Below are 20,223 nucleotides of genomic sequence, written 5' to 3'. Positions count from 1 at the left end.
CCAGCTCAGCACCCTCTCCTCGGGGCTGGCCGGGGGTTCTGACGTCCTGGCCCTTGTTCTGGCTCTGGCTCTGTTCCCCAGCCTTCCCACAGATGTGGGTGCAGCCCAGTGTCCCCCCCCCCCCCCCCCGCAGTAAATTCCACGTGGCTTAGGCCAGCCCGAGTCCCTGGCTGAGGCAGCCTCCTTTCTGGAGCGATGCATGAGCCAAGTCCTGGGGAAAAGAGGGACTAGACCTTTCCAGGAGCCGGGGGAGAAGGTTTCCGAGCGATGACAGGGTTGGCCCCCCACATCCCTTTACGCTAGATCCCAGCCCACATGTCCACAAGTACCAAACACACGTTGGGAAAGCGCGCTGCTGCTACGTGAAAGGTCCCCACGGGAGGAAGGTGGGTACAAAGAACCTCTCTGTATTGTGTTTGCAAGTTTCCCTGAGTCTATAAGGATCCTATATAATAAAAGCCTAATATGCTAAGGTCCAGGCGAGCAGTCAGCTGTTCAATCAATCAAAGTGTACTATGTATGGCCCTAACCAGTTTGGCTCAATGGATAGAGCATTGGCCTGTGGACTGAAGGGTCCCGGGTTCGATTCCGGTCAAGGGCATGTACCTTGGTTGCGGGCACATCCCCAGTAGGAGGTGTGCAGGAGGCAGCTGATCGATGTTTCTAACTCTATACCTCTCCCTTCCTCTCTGTAAAAAATCAATAAAATTAAAACAACAACAACAACAAAAAACAAAGTGTACTATGCCAGTGGTCGGCAAACTCATCAGTCCACAGAGCCAAATATCAACAGGACAACGATGGAAATCTCTTTGGAGAGCCAAAATTTTTAAACTTAAACTTCTTCTAAAGCCACTTCTTCAAAATAGACTCGCCCAGGCCGTGGTATTTTTTTAAAATATATTTTATTGATATTTTACAGAGAGGAAGGGAGAGGGATAGAGAGCTAGAAACAACGATGAGAGAGAAACACCGATCAGCTGCCTCCTGCACACCTCCCACTGGGGATGTGCCCGCAACCAAGGTACATGCCCTTGACCAGAATCGAACCCGGGACTCTTCTGTCCGCAGGCTGACGCTCTATCCACTGAGCCAAACCGGTTTCGGCTAGGCCGTGGTATTTTGTGAAAGAGCCACACTCAAGGGGCCAAAGAGCCGCATGTGGCTCGCGAGCCGCAGTTTGCCGACCTCGGTACTATGCTAATGATATGCTGAGGCCGCTCAACCACTCGCAATGACGTGCCCTGACCACCAGGGGGCAGATGCTCCAACCCGTAGGTTAGCTTGCTGCTGGGGTCCGTGCAATGGAGACTGAGCTAGATGGGCCGGACACACCTTGGAGCCCTCCCGCGGTCCCTCCCCACTGGCCAACCTCTTGTGTCCCTCCCCGGCCCCCGATCGTGCACCGGTGGGGTCCCTCGGCCTGGCCCGCGCCCTCTCGCAATCCGGGGGATGTCAGAGAGCCGGTTTCGGCCCAATCCCACAGGCCAGGTGGAGGGACCCCACTGGTGCATGAATTCATGCACCAGGCTTCTAATTTTATTTTTTATTTTTTTTAACAAATGTATTTTATTGATTTTTTAGAGAGAGGAAGAGAGAGGGATAGAGAGTTAGAAACATCGATGAGAGAGAAACATCCATCAGCTGCCTCCTGCACACCTCCTACTGGGGATGTGCCCGCAACCAAAGTGCATGCCCTTGACCGGAATCGAACCTGGGACCTTTCAGACCGCAGGCCGACGCTCTATCCACTGAGCCACACCGGTCAGGGCAGGCCTCTAATTTTAAAATAAAAGGTTTTTAAGCCCGGCCAGTGTGGCTCAGTGGTTGAGCTTCAACCTATGACCCAGGAGGTCAAGATTCAATTCCCGGTCAGGGCACATGCCTGGGTGGCGAGCTCCATCCCCAGCGTGGGGCGTGCAGGAGGCAGCCGATCCATGATTCTCTCTCCTCATGGATGTTTCTCTCTTTCTCCCTCTCCCTTCCTCTCTGAAATCAATAAAAATATATATATATATATATATTTTTTTTTTTAAAAGACTGTGGGCTTTAAAATAAATGAATACATAAAAAAATAAAAGTTTTTTTGGGAAAAAACACACATTACTGTTGCTAGCACTAGTGAGACCCTGTCTGAATCGCCCCCTCCACTCTGCCAAGGTGTGTGGTCGGGGACGCTACAAGGCCAGACCTAGAGGTGTGAGCTAAACCCAAACCACACTTGAGAGGTGGCTGGGGCAGCGGGGGGGCAGGAAGCGGAGGGGGGGGACCACAGGGGGCTGGGGTGGGATCAAGTCCACCTGGATCTGGGGGGAGTGAGGGAGGAGGGGGGGAGGCCTGGCCGTCAGACAGGTCGGGGCTTCAAAGGAAGATCCCGGTCACTCTGCATTTCGCTCCCACAAGCTGCTGGGGTGGGATGGGGGTGTTGGCGCCCCCCACAAAGGGCCGGGCGAGCGGTGAAGGGGGACCCAGACAGAAAGAGCAGTCACAGTGAATAAAGGGGAGAAGCAAGCCCTCGCTGGCCTGGCTCAGTGGATAGAGCATCGGCCTGGGGACTGAAGGGTCCCGGGTTCGATTCCGGTCAAGGGCCCGCCCCTTGGTCGCAGGCTCCCGGCCCTGGTCGGGGGGCGGGCGTGCGAGGGGCAACAGGTCCATGTCTCTCTCTCTCACATCGGTGTTTCTCTCTGTCTCTCCCTCTCCCTTCCACTCTCTCTAAAAAAATCAGTGGAAAAAATATCCTTGGGTGAGGATTTAAAAAGAAAATTGATAAACTTTTTTTTTTTGGTTAAAATAGATTTTTATTGATGGCAGAGAGGAAGGGAGAGGGAGAGAGAGAGAAACATCCTTGAGGAGAGAGCATCATGGATCGGCTGCCTCCTGCACGCCCCCCACTGGGGATCAAGCCCGTAACCCAGGCACGTGCCCATGACCAGAATCGAACCCGGGACCCTTCGGTCCGCAGGCCGACGCTCTATCCAGTGAGCCACACCAGCCAGGGCAACTTTTTTTTTTTTTTTAAGTCAGTGTTATTGAGGGGTAACTTCCTTTGACCCCAGGGCGGTTCTGACCCCAGTGCGGTTCTGATTCGGACTCTCTCCTTTCCCACTGAGGCTCCATCTCAATCCTGGGCTTCAAGGGTGGGGACAGTTCAGGGTCCCACAAGCAGAAAGGGTCCTGTCCACCCAGCATTTACCTTACACTCATGGCCCCCATTCCCCTACAAAGCCCCCCCTCCCGCAGTCATCACCTAGGTCCCCTCAAGGCATTTTGTGTTTGCTTTTTTAAATACGTTTTTTTTTTACATATTTTATTGACTTTTTTACAGAGAGGAGGGGAGACGGAGAGAGAGTTAGAAACATCGATGAGAGAGAAACATCGATCAGCTGCCTCCTGCACACCCCCTTCTGGGGATGTGCCCGCAACCAAGGTACATGCCCTTGACCGGAATCGAACCCGGGACCCTTCAGTCCGCAGGCCGACGCTCTATCCACTGAGCCACACCGGTTAGGGCTCTAAATATGTTTTTTATTGATTTCAGAAACATCAACGATGAAAGAATCACGGATCGGCTGCCTCCTGCATGCCCCACACTGGGGATGGAGCCCGCCACCAGGGCATGTGCCCTGACCTCCTGGTTCCTAGGTGGACGCTCAGCCGCTGAGCCACGCCAGCCAGCCGGGTGCTACAGGTGGGCTTCCAGACTTCAAGCCCAGGCCAGCATTGTCCTGTGTGATGCTGTGAGGCGGTTCTGGTCTCCGCTCCGGGGGTGGGGACGCAGAGCACAGGAGTGAGCCACAGCCGTCCTCCTCCTGGGCCTGCCTTCATATCAGACTTGCGGGGCCAGGACTCAGACCTCCCTCCAGGCCTCTCGTCCCAGCCCTGCCCCTGCCGCCAGCTGCTGTGGGACTCAGGTGAACTCTCCCGTCTCAGGGCCCCTGTGCAAAGAGGAGGTGCTGACTTCGTGGCCTGAGTGGGAGCGGGGGCAGCAAACAGCCCCACAGGGTCTGGACCCCAGTCTTTCACTGCTCATCAGAGGCAGCAGCAGCAGCATGGGGAGGGCACCCCCTGGCCACGTGGCACTGGGAGCGTCCAGGCCTGAGCCTGGGGAGGTGGTGGGGTGGGGGGGAGTGGGAGGAGGAGGAGGAGGATCAGGGGGAGGTGGGGAGGAGAAGGTGGTGGGGAGGGAAAAGGCCCACATTTCAAGCACTTCCCAGCACATGCGAGGTGGCCAGGCGCTGACGGGGCGGGGGGGGGGGGGGGAGGCTTTCCCCGTCCCCCCTCCCGCCCCCCACCTCCCCCCGTGTCCCCGGGAACACATAGCTGAGGCAGGTGGAAGTACTTATCCCTGAAGAGAGGGCGCCGGAACTCACTCAGAGGCCCCGAAAGAGGACGGCAATGAGAACCAGATTCTGCAGAGTGAGGGGTGGGAGAGTCCGGACCCCCGCCAGGTCCCCGCAGACACTGGGAGGGGAGGGGGCGCGCCTATCAGGGCGGGAGAAGGAGACCGCCGGTCCAGCATCTGGCACAAGGTCACACAAGGTCACACAGCCTTCAGACTCGAACATGGCCCGGCCAGTGAGGCTCAGGGGTTGAGTGTCGACCTAGGAGCCAGGAGGTCACGGGTCGATTCCCGGTCAGGGCACACGCCCGGGTTGTGGGCTCGATTCCCAGTGGGGGGCGTGCGGGAGGCAGCCGATCCACGATGCTCTCTCATCATGGATGTTTCTCTCTCTCTCCCTCTCCCTTCCTCTCTGAAATCAGTAAAAATATTTATATTTTAAAAAGGCTTTAACCTCATGACACCAGCAAGAATCCCTCCCCTCCCCACCTCTCTGTCTTGATGCTTGAGTTTCTTTCTTTCTTTTTTTTTTTTAAATATTTTATTGATTTTTTACAGAGAGGAAGGGAGAGGGATAGAGAGTTAGAAACATCGATGAGAGAGAAACATCCATCAGCTGCCTCCTGCACACTCCCTACTGTTACAAGGTCCATGCCCTTGACCGGAGTCGAACCCGGGACCCTTCAGTCCTCAGGCCCATGCTCTATCCACTGAGCCACACCGGTTAGGGCCCTTGTAGGTACTTTTTAAAAATATACGCTGAGTGGCCAGATTATTATGATCCCTGAACGCATAGTAATCTGGCCACTCAGTGTGTGTGTGTGTGTGTGTGTGTATATATATATATATATATATATTAGAGGCCCGGTGCATGAATTCGTGCATGGGTGTGGTCCGGCCAGCCTGGCCAGGGGGAGGGGACATGGGCGGTTGGCCGGCCTGCCTGCTGGTCGAACTCCTGGTCGAGGGGACCATTTGCATATTAGCCTTTTATTCTATAGGATATACACTGAGTGGTCAGATTATTATGCGTTCAGATATCATCATAATCTGGCCACTCAGTGTATATTTATTTGTATTGATTTCAGAGAAGAAGGGAGAGGGAGGGAGAGAGAGAGAGAGAGAGAGAAACATCCATGATGAGAGAGAATCATGGATCAGCTGCCTCCTGCCCGCCCCCCACTGGGACTCAAGCCTGCAACCCGGGCATGTGCCCCAACCGGGAATCAAACCCTGACCTCCTAGTTCAAGGTCGACTCTAACCACTGAGCCACGCCGGCCGGGCTGCCGCTGTGCGTTCCCAACGCCCTGAAAGCTGGGACTCAGGAGGGAGCAGGTGCGAGACGGGGACAGAGCAGGTGAGCACGGAGCCTCTGAGAGGCTGGGGAGCAGGAGGCGGTCCCAGCACAGATGGCTCCCCCAAAACATGCTGACCTCACCCCCTGCCGTGACCTTGCTGGGCCGACCCTGGCGCCTCCCCAGGTGGACAGAGACACAGACCATCTCGCATCGGCCCTGCCCACCTGGACACGCAGCGGGGGACAGGGGGCAGGGGGCGGGGTTGGGGGGGGCTGGCGGGTGTCGGGGGGGGGGGGACGGGGGAGGTCCCCGAGCTGCTGCTCCAGCCCCTGCTTCACACCTGCCCACACACGGAGATTCCTGGAAGGAGGGCGGACCTCCCGGCTCAGCATGATTCCTTTGCCAAGACACCTCCACGGGGACCCTGGGGCCGCTTCAGGCCACTTGTACACGCCACCCCCCGCCCCCTCCGGCAGCTCGGCCTTGACTGTGGTGACGGCTTGGTTTTATTAGTAAGAGGGGCTTGTATTCACGGGCTCAGGTGAAGGCAGCCCCTTCGCGCTTACAAGCCATTCATCAGGGTGTCGACCTCCGTGAGATGTTGGTGGTCAAACGTGGCTGGTCTCACAGGCACAGTGACGCCCACCCTTTCCTCGGAGACACACAGGGCGGGTGTGTTTACTCACAGGCTCGGTCCAACCCCCTCCCCGGGGAACAGACGCCTCGGATCAGTAGAAACATTTTTTTAAAAATAGCCCTAACTGGTTTGGCTCGGTGGATAGAGCGTCGGCCTGCGGACTGAAGGGTCCTGGGTTCGATTCCGGTCAAGGGCATGTACCTTGGTTGCGGGCACATCCCCAGGTGGGGGTGTGCAGAAGGCAGCTGATGGATGTTTTTCTCTCATCGATGTTTCTAACTCTCTATCCCTCTCCCTTCCTCTCTGTAAAAAAATATATTTAAAAAAAATATATATATATTTTATTGATTTTTCACAGAGAGGAAGGGAGAGGGAGAAAGAGTTAGAAACATCGATGAGAGAGAAACATCCATCCGCTGCCTCCTGCACACCCCCTACTGAGGATGTGCCCGCAACCAAGGTACATGCCCTTGACCGGAATCGAATCCGGGACCCTTCAGTCCGCAGGCCGACGCTCTATCCACTGAGCCACACCAGTTGGGCAATAGAAACATTTAAAAAATATATTTCTTTTTATTGATTTCAGAGAGGAAGGGAGAGGGAGAGAGAGAGAGAGAAGGATCCATGATGAGAGAGAATCATGGATCGGCTGCCTCCTGCACGCCCCCTACTAGGGATGGAGCCTGCAACCCGGGCATGTGCCCTGAGCGGGAATCGAACCCTGACCTCCTGGGTCATAGGTTGAAGCTCAACCACTGAGCCACACTGGCCGGGCTTAAAAACCTTTTATTTTAAAATTAGAGGCCCGGTGCACGAATTTGTGCACCCGTGGGGTCCCTCCTGGTTCCTAGGTCGACGCTCCACCACTGAGCCACGCTGGCCGACGGCCAAGCAAATAAAGCCTTTCTCACCTGCCTTCGCATCTGAGGCCGCCTCCTCTCCGGGAACTGACTGCTGGTCTGCGGCCCTGGGAAGAACGAGGGCAGGTGTGATGCCGGGCCCGGTCCAGCCTCCTGTCTCAGCATCTCAGGATCCTCCTGCAGCTTCCTCACCTGCTCCCGGCCACCCTGAGCTGCTTTTCCCTTAAGTCAGCTCGACTTCCTGGAGGGCTGGGGACCCCCCGCCCCGGGTCCCAGGGGCTCCCCCTGTCTCCTGCGGAATAAGAACCGTGCCCTCGGGCTATCTGTCTCGCTGCCTTTAAATCTGCTTTATGGCCCTGGCCGTTGTGGCTCAGTGGATAGATAGAGCGTCGGCCTGAGGACTGAAGGGTCCCGGGTTCGATTCCCGTCAAGGGCACGCGCCCGTGTTGGAGGCTCGATCCCCAGTAGGAGGCATGCAGGAGGCAGCCGATGCGTGGTTCTCTCTCATCATTGATGTTTCTCTCCCTCTCCCTCTCCCTTCCTCTCTGAAACCAATAAAATATATTTTTTTTAAAAAATTGCCCTAACCGGTTTGGCTCATTGGATAGAGTGTCAGCATGCAGACTGAAGGGTCCCAGGTTCGATTCCCATCAAGGGCATGTACCTTGGTTGCGGGCACATCCCCAGTGGGAGGTGTGCAGGAGGCAGCTGATCGATGTTTCTCTCTCATCGATGTTTCTAACTCTCTATCCCTCTCCCTTCCTCTCTGTAAAAAATCAATAAAATATATAGAAATAAAAAAAATAAAAAATAGATAAATCTGCTTTATGCATCACGTCTAGGTCGGCCGTGCGTGCAGCTCGGCGAAGCCATTCCGTTTCCGGGAGACGTTTTCTGGGAATGGCCTGGATTCATCGCGAGGACCCAGGACAGCCCTCGCCGGCGTCGGGAACCGGGACCGCGTGGCCCACATCGCAATGCTCATCTGTGTCCGTGTGTCCTGCAGACCCGGCCCCCTCAGACCGGGGCTGGGGCTCAGGTGTGTGTGGGACCCAACCACCCCCGGGATCTTGGCTGAGCCTCAGAGTCTGTGACGAAGGATCGTTGGCCTCGGAGACGCAATGTCCTCCTTCTTCCTGGCCCTCGTTTCCAAAGTTCTCCCCAACCCGGGAGAGACAGCTCCTGCCCCCCTGTGTCTCCCCGAGCCCCGCACGCTGTCAGTTCACAGCTGTGTGACCTCGGGCACGTGGCTCAACCTCTCTGAGCCACAGATGCCTCCACTGTCAGTGAAGAGCGTGGATTCCCCAGAGTGTGGCTGAGCATCGACCTATGAACCAGGAGGTCACGGTTTCACTCCCAGTCAAGGGCACATGCCCGGGTTGCGGGCTCCTCCCTGGCCCAGGGCCCTGGTCGGGGCGCATGCAGGAGGCAACCCATCGATGTGTCTCTCTCACATCGATGTTTCTCTCTGTCTTTCCCTCTTTCTTCCACTCTCTCTAAAAATCAATGGAAAGATATCCTCGGATGAGGGTGAACAAAATTAATTAATTAATTAAAAAATAAAATCTATACTAATAAAAGGGTAATATGCTAATTAGATGGGACATCTTTCCAGACAAACAAAGCCACCGTGGCAGGGGGCCGAGGCAGAGGCGGTTAGGGGCAATCACTCCGGCAGGGGAGAGCAGTTAGGGGAGATCAGGCCGGCAGGGGAGAGCAGATAGGGGTGATCAGGCCGGCAGGGGAGAGCAGTTAGGGGCGATCAGGCCGGCAGGGGAGAGCAGTTAGGGGAGATCAGGCCGGCAGGGGAGAGCAGATAGGGGTGATCAGGCCGGCAGGCAGAGAGGGTAGGGGTGATCAGATAGGCAGGCAGAGTGAGGCAGGCAGAGTGGTTAGAGGCAATCAGGCCAGCAGGCAGGTGAGCAGTTAGGAGCCAGTGGTCCCGGATTGCGAGAGGGATGTCTGACTGCCGGTTTAGGCCTGATTCCACAGGGCCTAAACCAGCAGTCAGACATCCCCCGAGGGGTCGCAGACTTCGAGAGGGCCTGAGGGACCCCCCCCACCCCGCTCCCCGCCAAATGCACGGATTTTCGTGCACCGGGCCTCTAGTAAATAAAATAAAAACCAGCCCGCTACATGCACTGAAACATTTCATCAACTCACCCCTCGCGCCTCGGCAGGGCCAGACCCAACGATTTCTCGAGTTTCGTGCGGCCCCCGGTCCGGAGGTCCCCCACCCCCGCCCTAGGGTCACCCTCCACTGTCCCCACCTCCACCCCAGAACCTTCCGGCCCTGCCCTTCTGAATGGTGCCGTGGGGGAGCCCGTGTGTGTGTGTCTCCTCTTTTCTCATCTCAGCGCGTGAGCCCGACATCCACGGAGCAGCCACGTGATGCGGCAGCGAAAGGTTCCAGCACCGGTAGGTGGTCCCTCCCCTGTGGGCTCGTAACCACGGCCCGGATTCCAGAGGCTCATTATGCGAGAAGCAAGCCGTGAGGCTCAGCGGGGGCTGCCGCCCTGCTCAGCTGTCAGCCCGCGGACGCCCCAACTGCTCTTTGCTGCTCTGGGGGAGGTGACTGAGCCCAGGAAGGTCTGTGGCAGCCCCTCCCATCCTCTCCTGGGGACGTGGGCCCCGCCCTCTGGGTGCACCTGCTCTGGCACCCCCAGCCGTCAGGGTGGAGGCTGTGGGTACAACGGGGGATTGGGCAGGAACGGGCGATTACACAGCTTTGAGCTGGAAATGGAGCTGGTCACCTCTTACAACAGAGGCAGGTACTAGGGCGCAGGGCGGGGGGCGGAGGGGGGGCGGGGGGTGGGGGGCTGCATGAAGTATCACATACAGATGCTGCCTGTGAGAAATATGTAATGTAGAGAGAGAGGTCGGGAAGACTCACCCTCCATTCATTCTTTTTTTTTTTTTAAATATATTTTATTGATTTTTACAGAGAGGAAGGGAGAGGGACAGAGAGCCAGAAACATCGATGAAAGAGAAACATCAATCAGCTGCCTCCTGCACACCCCCCACTGGGGATGTGCCCGCAACCAAGGTACATGCCCTTGACCGGAATCGAACCCGGGACCCTTCAGTCCGCAGGCCGACGCTCCATCCACTGAGCCAAACCGGCTTCGGCTCCATTCATTCTTTTTAAAATATATATATATTTTATTGATTTTTTTTACAGAGAGGAAGGGAGAGGGATAGAGAGTTAGAAACATCGATGAGAGAGAAACATCCATCAGCTGCCTCCTGCACACCCCCCACTGGGGATGTGCCCGCAACCAAGGTCCATGCCCTTGACCGGAATCGAACCCGGGACCCTTCCGTCCGCAGGCTGACGCTCTATCCACTGAGCCACACCAGCTAGGGCTCTTTTTATTGTTTGTTTGTTTTATTTTTTATTTTTTTAAATATATTTTATTGATATTTTACAGAGAGGAAGGGAGAGGGATAGAGAGCTAGAAACATCGATGAGAGAGAAACATCCATCAGCTGCCTCCTGCACACCTCCCACTGGGGATGTGCCCGCAACCAAGGTACATGCCCTTGACTGGAATCGAACCCGGGACCCTTGAGTCCGCAGGCCGACGCTCTATCCACTGAGCCACACCGGTTTTGGCAAGTGTTTTATTTTTTTAAATATATTTTTATTGATTTCAGAGAGGAAGGGAGAGGAAGAGAGATAGAAACATCCATGATGAGAGGGAATCACGGATTGGCTGCCTCCTGCACGCCCCCCCCACTGGGGACCAAGCCCGCAATCCAGGCATGTGCCCTTGACCGGAATCCAACCCCAGACCCTTCAGTCCGCAGGCCGACGCTCTATCCACTGGGCCACACCAGCTAGGGCTGTTTGTTTTAAATCTACTGTATGTTTGATTGACTTCAGAGAGGAAGGGAGAAGGAGAGAGAGAGATAGAAATATCAGCAATGATGAGAGAGAATCATGGACCAGCTGCCTCCTGCACACCCCACACTGGGGATCGAGCCCACAACCCGGGCGTGTGCCGTGACCGGGAATCAAACCGTGACCTCCTGGTTCCTCGGTCGATGCTCAACCACTGAACCACACCAGCCAGGCTCCATTCATTTTTTTGTTGTTTTTAATCCTCACCCAAAGATATTTTCTCATTGATTTTAGAGAGAGTGTGGAAGAGAGGGGGAAGGACAGAGAGAGACACATCGATGGGTTGCCTCCTGCACACGCCCTGATTCGGGCCTGGGCCAGGGAGGAACCTGTCACCGAGATCCGTGCCCTTGACCGGAATCGAACCCGGGACCTTTCAGTCCGCAGGTTGACGCTCTAACCACTGAGCAACACCGGCTGGGCCCCGTTCATTCTCGTACGCCCCTCATACTTTGGTGCAGCTCTCAGGGACTGATGGATATTTTGGAAGGTGCACGGGAGAGCCAAGGGGAGGGAAGAGGGTCTGATTTCATGCTTCCCCGGGGGCCATGCACAGGCACACGGCGGATGCTGAGCTGGGAGAGGCAGCCCCTCCCTGGGGTTGCTCAAGGCCTAGGACGCCAGCCGCTGCCCGAGGTGTCTGTCGCTGGGAAAAAAGCGGGATGGGTGTGGGGCACGCGTTCCCTGGAAAGGAACCAGGAGGAATTCCCCGTCTTAGCAGCTCTGTGGTCCTGGGCAAATCACCTACCAGGGGTGGGCAACCTTTTTGACTCGAGGGCCACCATGGGTTCTTAAGCTGGACCGGAGGGCCGGAACAAAAGCATGGATGGAGTGTTTGTGTGAACTAATATAAATTCAAAGTAAAGGAGCGGAGGGGGGAGCAAGAGAACCGGATAGAACAGCCGGATCCGGCCCGCGGGCCGTAGTTTGCCCACGGCTGAGTCCTAACCTCTCTCGCATGGCCCTGGAGATACGGATGGGACTGGGGCGTGAGAATGGCAGGGCATAAGCGGGGGGGGGGTCTCTTAGCTCCCAAATGGGGGCAGAGGGAAATGAAGACTGGGGGCTGGGCCCGGCCGGCGTGGCTCCGTGGTGGAGCGTCGACCTATGAACCAGGAGGTCAGGGTTCGATTCCCGGTCAGGGCACAGGCCCGGGTTGCGGGCTCGATCCCCAGGGAGGGGGAGCGTGCAGGAGGCAGCAGATCCATGATGCTCTCTGAGCTTCATTGCTTGTGTGGATAATGGGGAGAAGGGAGAGAGCCCCCGTGGGGGTCCTTGCACCCCACCCTTTCTTCAGAAAGCACAGAGCAAGACACACAGAGGCCCTGCCCTCGGGGACTCAGAAGACAGAGAATGTACAGGACCGACCAGTGGGTTCAATGCCTCTGAGAACAAGAGGCTGAAGAAGGGAGTGGAGAATGAGGAGGGAGGGTTAGCAATATTTTTTTTTAATATTTTTACTAGAGGCCTGGTGCACGAATTCGTGCACCCGTGGGGTCCCTCGGCCTGGCCTGCGGGATCGGGCTGAAACCGGCTCTCCGACATCTTCCAAGGAGTCCTAGATTTCGAGAGGGTGCAGGCCAGGCGGAGGGACCCCACTGGTTCATGGGGCCGGGGAGGGCTCCAGGGCATGTCCGGCCCGTCTCGCTCAGTCCCGATCGGCCGGACCCCAGCAGCAAGCTAACCTACCAGTTGGAGTGTCTGCCCCCTGGTGGTCAGTGCACGTCATAGCGAGCGGTTGAGCGGCCTTAGCATATCATGAGCATATTACCCTTTGATTGGTTGAACGGACGACCCGACGACCGGACACTTAGCATATTAGGCTTTTATTATATAGGATTGATTTCAGAGAGGAAGGGAGAGAGAGAGAAAAACATCAAGGATGAGAAAATCATGGATCGGCTGCCTCCTGCCGTTCCCCACTGGGGATCGAGCCCACAACCAGGGCATGTGCCCTTGACCGTAATCGGACCCGGGACCCTTCAATCCGCAGGCCGACGCTCTATCCACTGAGCCACACCAGGTGGGGTGAGGGTTAGCAATTTAAAACAGGGTGGTGATCACCGAAACCGGTTTGGCTCAGTGGATAGAGTGTCAGCCTGCGGACTGGAGGGTCCCAGGTTCGATTCCGGTCAAGGGCATGTACCTTGGTTGCGGGCACATCCCCAGGTGGGGGCGTGCAGGAGGCAGCTGATCGATGTCTCTCTCTCACTGATGTTTCTAACTCTCTATCCCTCTCCCTTCCTCTCTGCAAAAAAATCAATAAAATATATTAAAAAAAAACAACAACTACAAAAAAACAGGGTGGTGATCAGGAGAGACCTCCCTGGTAAGATCCCAAGTGATCAAGGATCGGGGTGCGGGGGAGTGGGGACGGACAGCACGTGCAAAGGCCCTGGGGTGGCTGCGAGCTTGGTGTGACCTGGGTCCAGTGGAGGACGCTGTGGCTGGAAGAGCGAGCAGCGGGTCTCCATGGAAACCGGCTGCAGAGGGTGTGGAAAGCCGGTCCCCTTCCCGTCCCGCTGGCCGGGGCGAGTCCCGCCGTATAATCAGAAACAGCTGGCGTGGCTGCGGCAGGAAGTACTGGCACCAGCAGCTGGCAGGAGGCCAGGGGTGCCGGTGCACCCGGGGGCACGGCCGGAGGCGCCCGCTGAGTGTGCCCAGGAACCCTTCCTCACGCACGGACGCACGGACGGACGGACGGACGGAGGGACGGCGGGATTCTCCGGCTGCCGCCTCCGAGCTGAAGGCTTTGCAGGCCCCTTGGCCGTGGCCACCACTGCGGCCGTTCCGGCGGCCAGACGCTGGCCCGGAGCCGCGTCCCCCCGGGAAGGCGGCAGCTCAGCGTGGGGCGAACATATTGCATCTTCATGGGGCCCTGGATCCCCCATCTCTGAACCTTCCCTTCCGCCTGGACCCGTCCCCCAAACCCCCAGTCAGAGGACCCCCTCCCTGCCACTTGGTGGAAGAAATGACACAGCAGCGCCCCGAGGACAAAAGAGTCCTTTGAGCTTTTGAGTCACAAACGCCACGGCCCTGGAGGTACGGATGGGACCCAGGCATGAGAATGACTCATGGGTGTAAGGAGGGAGGGGGGGTTGTCTCCGCTGCCAAAGGGGGGCAGAGGGAAATGAAGACTGGGGGCTGGGCCCGGCCGGCGTGCCTCAGGGGCTGAGCGTCGACCTAGGAACCGGGAGGTCACGGTTCCATTCCCGGTCAGGGCACAGGCCCGGGTGGCGGGCTCGATCCCCAGTAGGGGGCGTGCAGGAGGCAGCCGGTCCGTGATTCTCGCTCACCCTTGACGAGAGGCGCGGTGCACGAATTGGCGCAGGGTGGGGTCCCTCGGGGTGGCCTGCGGGAATGGGGCCCCAGCTCATGCCCCCAACCTCGCAGCCCCGCCTGGCACCCCGCCGTGGCCTGGCGCCACCCCCCTCCCCTGCTCCATCATCCCGCCGTGGTCCCGCTCTCATGGGAGCCCATAGGGACCCACGGTGCCTCCACTGCCGCCCGCTGCCGGTGCCACGTCGCCGACGCCCGCCGTGTTCCACGGCGCCCCCTGGTGGTCAGCACACGTCATAGCGAGTGGTCGAACTCCTGGTCCAACTCCCAGTTGAACAATTTGCATATTAGGCTTTTATTATATAGGATGTTTTTTTTCTCTCTCTCTCTCCCTCTCCCTTCCTCTCTGAAACCAATAAAAATTAAAAAGAGTCACCCTGGCCGGTGTGGCTCAGTGGATAGAGCGTCGGCCTGTGGACTGAAGGGTCCCGGGTTCGATTCCCGGTCAAGGACATGGACCTTGGTTGCGGGCACATCCCCAGTGGGGGGCGTGCAAGAGGCAGCTAATGGATGTTTCTCTCTCATTGATGTTTCTAACTCTCCCTCTCCCTTCCTCTCTGTAAAAAAAATCAATAAAAGATATTTTAAAAAATTAAATAAATAAGATTCCACACCTGGGGTGAGGACGGAGGCACTGGGCGTCCCCCTCTCTGTCGGGGGGTTTCCGGGCCCCGGGCGGGGGTGGGGGTGTCAGTCTCTTCCAGTCAGAAGGTTCCTGGAGCTGACAGGAGGCCCCAGTCACCACCCTCACTCATCCAATTAGGGCTGGCGTTCCTCCCTCATCTGGAAAGAATGAAGGCAGCCAAGGGCCCTGGTCACTAATGCAAACCATTTGTGCAGTTGGAGGAACCGGACGTGATTCACGGGGACATTCCAGCTCCGAGAGAGAGAGAGAGAGAGAGAGAGAGAGAGAGAGAGAGAGAGAGAGAGAGAGAGAGGCGGTCGGTTGCAGAACAAGGGACATTTCAGGTCAGGCGGACTGCATCTCCCATAACCACACGGGGGGTGGCCGGGTCCCAGGCAGACTCGGTTCCCCGCACACCGGCTACGCGCACGCGAGGGAGGCCAGGGTTTCAGAAACTGGACCGGTTGGTCACCATCTCACTTTCTTTTTAAAAAATATATTTTTATGGCCCTGACCGGTGTGGCTCAGTGGATAGAGCGTCGGCCTGCGGACTGAAGGGTCCCGGGTTCGATTCCCGGTCAAGGGCATGGACCTTGGTTACGGGCTCATCCCCAGTAGGGGGTGTGCGGGAGGCAGCGGATGGATGTTTCTTTCTCGTTGATGTTTCTAACTCTCTATCCCTCTCCCTTCCTCTCTGTAAAAAATTAATAAAATATATTTTTAAAAAAATAAACTATATATTTTTATTGATTTCAGACAGGAAGGGAGAGGGAGAGGAATAGAAACATCGATGATGAGAGAGAGAGAGAATCACGGATCGGCTGCCTCCTGCACGCCCCACACAGGGGATGGAGCCCACAACCCGGGCCTGTGCCCTTGACCGGGAATCGAACCCTGACCTCCTGGTTCATAGGTCGACACTCCACCACGGAGCCACGCCGGCCGGGCCACCATCTCACTTCTTCCAGGGCCTGGCCCAAGATGCCGTAACAGATTCAATGCAGCAAAGATATTGAAAGAAACTTCAGGCCCGGCCGGCGTGGCTCCGTGGTGGACCGTCCACCTAGGAACCAGGAGGTCAGGGTTCGATTCCCGGTCAGGGCACAGGCCCGGGTTGTGGGCTCGATGGCCAGTGGGGGGCGTGCAGGAGGCAGCTGATCCGTGATTCTCTCTCATCATGGATGTTTCTGTCGCTCTCCCCCTCTTTCTTTCTCTCAATAAAAATATATTTTAAAAGCACAAAATAAACTCTCACATACAGCCCTCCCCCCAGCTCCACCACGCTATCAGACCTGGCCGTGGTCAGCACGTGAGGTCGGAAAGTGAGCTCAACCCACAAACCCAGCAGGATGAATCCTTGGCCCCCTGCCCCCGCCCCTGGCTGCCTGGCTCCCCACATTTCCCCCCTCCCACCCCCCCGCCCCCCCACCCCCGGGAAGCCATGGAGGAGAGGCGAGGGCTCCCCCACTAATGTATCTCCCTGCGGGGGGATGTAAAAACCTGCCCGCAAATAAACCCTTTTACGACGCGGCTCGAACATTACATTTCATCGGCATCCAGCACGTGTTTCATTATTCCAGACGCTCACGGGGCCTTAACGAGGAAATGCTGGAAGGCTGTCCCGGTCGGTGGGCCCCGGGAGGTGGGGACAGGCCCCGGGGAGATGTCCACCGACCGCACCCTCCATCGCGGGCCACGGGGCCCTGGGCGCCGGTGGAATGGGTGCGTCCGAGCGGGCCCAGGCTCTGCTCGCTTCCATCCCAGCCGCTGGACCATAACGTCCTGCCGACAAAGCTGGTACCACTGTGGCCCGAGGGGACTCTCCAGACGCCCCCGGGGGTGCTGAGCGAATTCTGTGCCGAAGAGGCAGAGACGGGCGATGGTTGTTTTTTTTTTTTTTTTTTTTTTAATGTTTTTATTTATTTTAGAGAGGAAGGGAGAGGGACAGAGAGATAGAAACATCCATGATGAGAAAGCATCATGGATCGGCTGCCTCCTGCACGCCCCCCACTGGGGGTCGAGCCCGCAACCCAGGCCTGTGCCCTTGGCCAGAATCGAACCTGGGACCCTTCAGTCCACAGGCTGATGCTCTATCCACTGAGCCAAACCGGGGCTGTCTTTTAGTTTTGTTTTTCATATAGGTTTATTTTTATTTTATTGATTTTTTATTATCATTTTTAAAATATATTTTTATTGATGTCAGAGAGGAAGGGAGAGAGGGACAGAGAGATAGAAACATCCATGATGAGAGAGAATCATGGGTCGGCTGCCTCCTGCACGCCCCACGTGGGGGATCAAACCTGCAACCCGGGCACGTGCCCTGGACCAGAGTTGAACCCGGGAGCCTTCAGTCCGCAGGCCGACGCTCTATCCACTGAGCCACACCGGCCAGGGCAATTTTATTGATTTTTAGAGAGAGAGGAAGGGAGAGGTAGAGAGAAACATCAGTGATGAGAGAGGATCACTGATTGGCTGCCTCCTGCACTCCCCACACTGGGGATGGAGCCCGCAGCCCCGGCATGTGCCCTGACGGGAATCGAACCTGGGACCCTTCAGTCCGCGGGCTGACGCTCTATCCACTGAGCCACACCGGCCAGGGCTATTTTATTGATTTTTAGAGAGAGAGGAAGGGAGAGGAAGAGAGAAACATCCGTGATGAGAGAGAATCACGGATCAGCTGCCTCCTGCACGCCCCTCACTGGGGATCAAGCCTGAAACCTGGGCCTGTGCCCTTGACCGGGAATCAAACCCTGACCTCCTGGCTCCTAGGTCGACGCTCCCCCCCTGAGCCACGCCGGCCGGGCCGTGATGGTGGTTTATTAGGTCCAGGAGCCTTTTTCTCCCCTTCTTCCTTTTTCTTTCTTCCCGCTCTGCTCCTGGCCGCGCTCCCGAGAAACGCCTCTCAAATCTTCCCGTGCAGGGAGCCACCTGGGATCTTGTTAAAATGCGAGTCTGATTCCATCGGCCAGGAGGGGGGCTTTGGGCTAATGAGTGTGGGTGGGAGGGGGGGGAGATGCTGACACTGCGGGTGGAGAGACCACACTTGGCGTGGCCAAACTCCAGCGCTGCACTCGCCGATGTGGGAGCCACTGGCCACACGTGGTGGTTTAAATTCATTAAAATGTGCCGGCCCGGTGTGTGGCTCAGCGGTGGAGCATTGACCTAGGAACCAGGAGGTCTCGGTTCGATTCCCGATCGGGGCACAGGCCTGGATTGTGGGCTCGATCCCCAGTGTGGGGCGTGCAGGAGGCAGCTGATCCGTGATTCTCTCTCATCATGAATGTTTCTCTCTCTCTCTCTCCCTTCCTCTCTCTCTAAAAATCAATAAAATAGCCCTAGCTGGTTTGGCTCAGTGGATAGAGCGTCAGCCTGCGGACTGAAGGGTCCCGGGTTCGATTCCCGGTCAGGGCACATGCCCGGGTTGTGGGCTCCATCCCCAGTGTGGGGCGTGCAGCAGGCAGCCGATCCGTGATTCTCATCATGGATGTTTCTTCTCCCTCTCTCTCCCTTCCTCTCTGACCTTTGATTGATTTCAGAGAGGAAGGGAGAGGGAGAGAGAAATAGAAACATCAACAATGAGAGATAAGCCCTCGCCAGTTTGGCTCAGTGGATAGAGCATCAGCCTGCGGACTTAAGGGTCCCAGGTTCGGTTCCGGCTAATGACACGTGCCTAGGTTGCAGGCTCTCTCTCCAGTAGGGGGCATGCCGGAGGCAGCCGATCGATGATTCTCTCTCATCATTGATGTTTCTGTCTCTCTAACCCTCTCCTTTCCTCTCTGAAATCAATAAAAGTATTTAAAAAACAAAACAAAACAAAAAAAAAACAATGAGAGAGAATCATGGATTGGGGACCGAGCCCGCAACCCGGGCATGTGCCCTGACCAGGAATCGAACCCGGGACCCTTCAGTCCACAGGCCGATGCTCTATCCACTGAGCCACACCAGCCAGGTCCAGAATTTAGTTCTTCAGTGGGCGAAGCCACGGATCAAGTGCTCACGGCCACGTGCGACCAGGGGCCACCCTCCATGACCGCATAGACAGGGAATATTTCCTGGTCACGGGAAGGTCTCTAGGGCACAGCTGCTTTCTTCAGAGCTGAAGGTAATAGTGAAGCCCCCACTGTTCCCTGCACCCCGACCCCCCCCGAAAGTGGCCAAGGGCAGACAAAAATCTCCTTGGGAACAAATGTGTAAGCACGGAGGTATCGGTTCAGTCCAGAGGGAGGGCCTCTGCCCTCTTCCTCTCCATCGGAACCGAGAAGGGCTGTAAAGAAGATACAACGAATCGATAGGCGGGGTGGATATCAGGGAGGGCTTCCTGGAGGAAGTGGCATTCTCATTGAGTCCTTAGTGGTAGTGACAAGGCGGTAGGCCCCTGAGGATTGAGGGAAGGTGCATCTCGGTCTGCAACGACCGTGTTTTATCATTTCTGGGAAGTTTCTGAGAAGAATGGGAGATGTGAAACAATGACTCAGTGCAGGGGGGTGGGGTACCATGGGGTCCCCTCAGCCCCCTCCCCTCCCCTCCCCTTCTGGGCTTGTTAGAGGTTCTGGATTGAGCAGGCAGTTTTCTAGAGAACATGAGGTCCTGTATCTGCTTCTTCATTCCATGAGCATCTTCGTTCCATGAGGAGGTGGAGGGAAGAGAAATTGCCAGAGAGCTGAGCTGATGGGCACACATTTGGGGGCAATAAAGCAATGAGACCTGTGTGTGGGGGAAGTGGCTCTCAGGAGGATCCTGACAGGCAAGTACTGCCGTGATTCTCAGCACACACTCCTCCAGCAGGCGAGGGATGGGGGGAGGGAGGGAGGGGGGCCAAGAGGGGAGGGAGGGAGGAGAAAGACATTCCCCAGGAATGCCTTTCATGTGGACCCAGAGCCATTCTGTGAGCCAGGACCCGGGGCGTTTTCCCAGAGCCCAGTTGGGGAACAAGGCGCCCAATGGAGCGACAGAGCCCGGGGCCCAGGAAGGCCCTGCTTCTCTCCAAGTTCATGATCCAGCGGGGCTGGAAGTGACCAGAGAGGACAGGGCCACCTTGCTGTCTGGCTGGGGACGATGGCCCCCAGCTAAGCTGTGAGGGGCTGGCCTGGCGCTGACTTCCTTCCTTCCTTCCTTCCTTCCTTTTTTTTTTTTCATTGAATTCAGAGAGAAAGGGAGAGGGAGAAAGCGAGAGAAACATCCATGATGAAAGGGCATCATTGATTGGCTGCCTCCTGCACA

Source organism: Plecotus auritus (genome assembly GCF_963455305.1).
Source record: "Plecotus auritus genome assembly, chromosome: 15".
In the NCBI taxonomy this organism is placed as follows: Eukaryota; Metazoa; Chordata; class Mammalia; order Chiroptera; family Vespertilionidae; genus Plecotus; species Plecotus auritus.
The sequence above is the reverse complement of the archived record's forward strand: the minus strand, read 5'-3'. Positions refer to the sequence as shown.